The sequence below is a fragment of the Hyaena hyaena genome, unplaced genomic scaffold (assembly GCF_003009895.1).
Source record: "Hyaena hyaena isolate Hyena2069 unplaced genomic scaffold, ASM300989v1 scaffold_369, whole genome shotgun sequence".
Taxonomy (NCBI): Eukaryota; Metazoa; Chordata; class Mammalia; order Carnivora; family Hyaenidae; genus Hyaena; species Hyaena hyaena.
This window is the reverse complement of record NW_024081000.1, coordinates 225,541-231,017: the sequence shown is the minus strand read 5'-3', so window position 1 is coordinate 231,017 and position 5,477 is coordinate 225,541. Positions and strand designations below refer to the sequence as shown.

Here is a 5,477-nt window from a genome sequence, read left to right as displayed (position 1 = left end):
TGCAATTTGCAATGACATGGATGAGCCTGAAGGACATGATGCTAAGTGGAATAAGCCAGACACAGAAAGATAAATACTCTATGACATCACTTGTATGTGGAATCTAAAAAATTTGACTCATAGAAACAAAGTAGAATGGCGGTTGCCTGGGGCAGGGGGTGAGGGAAATGGAGAGATGATAGTCAAAGGATGTAAACTTTCACTTATAAGATAAATAAATTCCGGGGAATCTAATGTATAGCATGAGGATTATAGTTAATAATGCTGTATTGTGTACTTGAAATTTGCGAAGAGAAGAGATTGTAGGTGTTCTCACCACACACACAGAAAGGTAACTATGTGAGGTGTTGGCTGTGTTAATTAGCTTGATTGTGGTAATCGTTTCACAATGTATATGTATATCAAATGGTAATGTTAGATTCCTTAAGTGTGTACAATTCTTGGTCAATTATACCTCAGTAAAGCTGGGTAAAATTTTGAGATGTGGCAATGCTCATAATAGAATGCTAAAAGAGGAAAAATAAAGATATAGTACAATCCTAATTTTGCAGAAAGTCTAGAAATACACATATATACTATATATATATATACTAGAAATATACATAAACATTAATAAAAGTTGTTATTCTGTGTTAAAATAAATAATAAGTAACTGTTGTCACTGTATCCTCAGTGCCACCTTGACAGTGACCATGGATGCACAGCTGGTAGTAAAATCACTCAGTAATGCCTGCCAGTTGATTTTTTAAGTACCTGCACATTAGATTGTGGCGAGACATACTGAGGTAGCCAAATCCATAGATAAATTGAAATGTTTAATGTTTTACTGATTTGAGTGTTTATAAGATTTGCATAGTTAGGACTGGGGCTGATACTATGTTTAATAATAGACTTAATTATAGATTCAAGTTCTAGGACTGTCCTGGCTCCATCTGTGGCTTTGGGCAGACCAATAGAAGTTTTGGGTTTTGTTTCATCTCTAAAATGAGGAATTTGAATTAGATGATTGTTCAGTCATCTTCATCTCTGAAATTCCATGTTATGGATTTCATTGAAAGGTTGGGTTTCACTTTAGCTACTAATTGCCTGAGTCTTTGTCATTCCTTGTTCTATGAGAGGACAGAGCCCCAAGAATAAGTGTGAAAGTAGGGGAAGGGTTTTGGGCTCATTGGTTGATTGCTGGGATGATGGAAGGCTAGACTGGGGTTCAGGGGGGACACACAGAAAAGGCTTGATGCTTGAGCATGCTGTGTGAGAGGAGGGTTCCAAAGAGGAGCGCTGCCTTCTTCTGATTTATGTTTATGAAGTAACTATGTGTGTATGTGTTTGGGGTTTTTTTCCTCTTCTATTATATTGTTACATTTTCCCTTTGCATACAGAGGGAGAACAGGATAAATTAGGAATTACCCTTTGCTTTGGACAGTGAACTAAACTAATCATGGGAAGAAATGCATGAAAGACATTTAGGAAGAGAAAAATAGAAAAGAGCTTCAGGGATAAAGTGGCAGGTCCTTGAGACTCACCAAGAAGTGCTGTTCAGCTTCAAAGATGATGGCAGTGCCACAAAGGGTGCACGTAAGAGTCTTTTGAAAAGGACAATTTCTCTCCAAATGTGTGGAGATAAATTTCTCTGTACCCCTGAACTTTTGGCACCAGGTGTCCTTCTCAGTATTTCAATTTATTTTTATAGACACTTCCTGATGAAGACCTATTCTCTTTTCTTCATTGTTTATAATGGGCCGTTCAAATATCCGAATGCACAGTGACCAGGCATCCGAATGAGCAATACTCTCAAGAATTCGCAAACACACTCTGCTTGATAGGATGTGTACGCCATTTTAGAACAGGGGTTTCCTCCACGTGGAGGAGATGGGCTGGGGCGGGGGCAGTTGCTTCTATTTGGTGAAGTGACAGAATGGGGCCAGTGGGTGGGTGAGACTCTAACTAGCTAGTGAGGGAAGAGATACAACTTTTCAAGACTTTCATTTATCTTGTTTCTCGGTGTTAGAGTTCTTGAAGAGTTCAGGTATAATCACAGCCTTCTGTTGCAACAGGAAGCACCATCTGCTGAAGCATTCTGTAAGCAATATAACATCTCTCCAGAGATAGTTTAGCATTCAATTCACAAAGAAGGATGGCAGGGACTTGTAAACAAAAGGAAACAACTGAAGCAGTGAAGAATGGGCTGTGCTCTAAACATTCAATATGTTTCTTTATAGCTGAGAAACCCTGTAATGCTACAAAACCCTGGCAGAATTCTCGGATGTATTAATTGTTTCTGTGTGTGTGTGTGTGTGTGTGTGTGTGTGTGTGTGTGTTTAAACTTAAGTCTTGAAACTGCCTCTTCTAACACACTAGTCCGGGCTCTTGGTTTAGCTGTGGTTTTTGCTTTTGTTTTCTTTCAAGATAAGCCATTTTTTTTGTAGATCAGGTGGGTCATGAGTGGTTACTGGTGGAAAACTTAAAAATATAATAATCAGAACATTTTACAAATGCTGTACTTTGTACATAGCTATGTGCATCGCGTAGTGGCACATCAAAGGCTGAGTCTGTTAGGCACTGTATTATGAAATGGGGTCGTAGGTGTAGAACTTTCCTATTTAAAACTTTGCTATTTTGTCATAGGAAAAACAACAGACAGTCCCCAGGTCTCTGTAGATACCAAATGACGTGAAAACACTGCACTGTACCCTAAAGGAGAGTCTTTTGGAAACTGATCTGCATCATTGAAAGATCAGATGTTTATGAAAAGTTGTCAGTTTTTCTATAGTCCAATTTGCTCTGATGAAAAGACACAGTGGGAAACATTGGTAATAGAAAGCAAATCAACCTTTTGGTCTAATTCAATTCTTTAAGCAGACTAGGAGCTCAAAAATTAAGTGTAAACATACTCTGGTTTCTCTTCAGATCGTATAAATCTTTCGCCTTTTACAAAAATTAAGTGTAAACAAATGAATGATATGGGAGACAAATTAGAATTAATAAAAGCCCTCCAACAGCTAGCTTCTTTCATTAGATACACAGACCACAGAGATTTTGATCTTTAGTTGCATATTTTCTAAAATAGTATCTTGTTTTATGGTTTATATGGTGTAAAAAAACTTACAGAAACATTGACCATGATTTAAACATTTTTAAAAAGTTTATTTATTTATTTAGAGACACAGAGAGAATGCATGCATGCATATGGGAGGGGCAAAGAGAGAAGAGAGAGAATCCCAAGAAGGCTCTGCACTGTTTGTGGGGCTGGATCCCTCAAACCATGAGATCATGACCTGAGCCAAAATCAAGAGTCTAGAAGCTCAACTGACTGAGCCAATCCAGGTGCTCTGACCATGATTTAAAATCTGAAATGTAGAGCCTAGACTGTAAATATCCTGAATTGCAAAATTACAGCGAAAAAAATCCTTAATGTCTCTCGCCTCCAAAAACAAAGGTGTAATTCTTATTGCTGTATCATTAAATAAATTAATGATACTGTGTATGTGCATGCATACATGCACTACACCTCAATAATTGTTTTATCTGATGGTCTTTATTACCTTGTAGAAATTATATTGTCATAATTAAAACAAGTTTCATTACTTTCCACTTCTACTCCCCTATAATAGATCACTACCATTTTTGCAGTGGGCCATTAGGCAATGCAGATTGTTTTCTCCTAGATTTGTCGGTTTACTGCTTTTGAAGGAATTAATCACCTGTCTTACAGCTTCCCTTGTAACTCTGCTGGCTTCCACTTGGAAGGAACTCTTTACTTTTTGGAATTACAGAATTTTGGGGGAGGACCCCAGACAACAGTCTCCTCCTGATCTGGGTAAGGAAACTACAGTATTGTTTATAGAGCCCCTGGAGGTATTCTGTTGGATAGTTTGATTGGTTAGCAGAGCATTTTAAACAGTTACAGGTCCTTTCAGCAAGGACTTGTGACATCAGTACCACTGCAGGCCTTGTTCTAAAACACTTAACAACTTTGCTTTCCATCCTGCCTGAGTTCTGCATTTGTTGCTTGTCTACCCTTTCTAGGTATCTGATTTTAAAACTTCTGCTCTATATGCAAACACATTAGCCACTTATTAAGGATCAGGGCAGGATTGAGACATTCCTTGGTTCCTCATAATGACACTATGAAAACATATTTATACACACACACCCAGACACATATATGCATTATCCCATGATGTGAACATATAACTTTATTGACCTATATAGCATATGGGTTCTTCACAGTGGCCACCGATCTTCATTAAAAATCAAGTTCTTATTTTTAGAAGTTTTAAAATATCACATATAAAGTAAAATATTATAATCACTTGTATAATTATGAGAGAGAAGTCTCCAGAATAGCATTCACTGATTCATTCAATATTTTTTGTATGCTTGTTGAACATCTATTATATATTAGGTATTGGATTCTGACACTGTAATGACCCTACAGGAGATCATTGATTTGATATCACTTTATAGTTTCTGTTGACTCGGGTAATAGATGATAATACCAACACAGTGTGGCCAAGGGAATAATCTTCTATTTAGCCCATTATGGGCTGGCTTATATTACTAGATTCTCTTATCTAATGTCATTTCCTTGGAGATGGTCTTTAAGTTAGTTAGCTCCTGTGGACACTTAGCTTAATGTGTGTTCCTAAGGCTAGTTGCCTAATTTATCATCTCTGAGACCTCACTCTCTCGGAATCCTTCTATTTTGCTGTGGTGTTCCTGGCTATGAGTAGGGTTCTGCGTGTCTTCACTGTGGGGATGGAGGGGCCCCTTATACAGGACAGTCATTTCCTGCCTGGAGCCTGACTTGCAGCAGGAAGCCCACTGGGTGGTCCTCTGCCATTTTCCGTGAAAGGCCATTAATGCCCCCCTCCACCCCCAAATGCACTACTGGTGTGATGGGATAATGGTCCTCCAAAGAGGTCTATATCCCATTCCCCCAAACCTGGGAATTTGTCAGCCTCTATTTTGCTCCATCTCTGTGCCTCTCTCACCTGTATTAAGAAATGGGAAGATCAATATCGTACATTCCTCTGTGTAAAGCTGAGCCAGCAGAGATCATAGATACTTAGGTACATTTGTAAGCTAAGCAGATATATAACCTTCATACCTGAGTCTGTATATCCATGTTTTTTATACTCCAAATTTCTGACAGATGCTTTTCCTGTTATGTGAATTTATCAGACTGGCCTCAAATCCTGGTCTTCTGAGTCTCTGTTGACTGTTCTTCCCTACTATGCCATGAATGCTTCTAAGGGGACTAGAGCTTCTCAGGAACAGCAGTCTGTGGTGGCAAGTGTCTTCATGCTGTCCCCCTACACAAGCAGATAACCTCAGCCTTGGGCTTCAGCATCCTTCCACATTAGTGCTTCTGTCACTAAAGGCTGCTCCAGTTTTCTTGGTATCTTCTCTAGCCTTTTAATTTGTAGTGATCCCCAGAGAGGGGCATCATAATATATACCTCATCAGTGATTTCT

The 5,477-nt window shown here is 38.7% G+C and overlaps 1 long non-coding RNA gene across 1 annotated transcript; it reads left to right on the top strand.

Annotated features, from left to right (window-relative positions):
* The first annotated feature begins 236 nt into the window (after window positions 1–236).
* On the top strand, window positions 237–5,243 carry LOC120244074. Its single transcript, XR_005531456.1, has 3 exons — window positions 237–331; window positions 3,713–3,817; window positions 5,185–5,243. It is a non-coding gene; the product is annotated as an uncharacterized LOC120244074 (long non-coding RNA).
* Window positions 5,244–5,477: the final 234 nt, after the last annotated feature.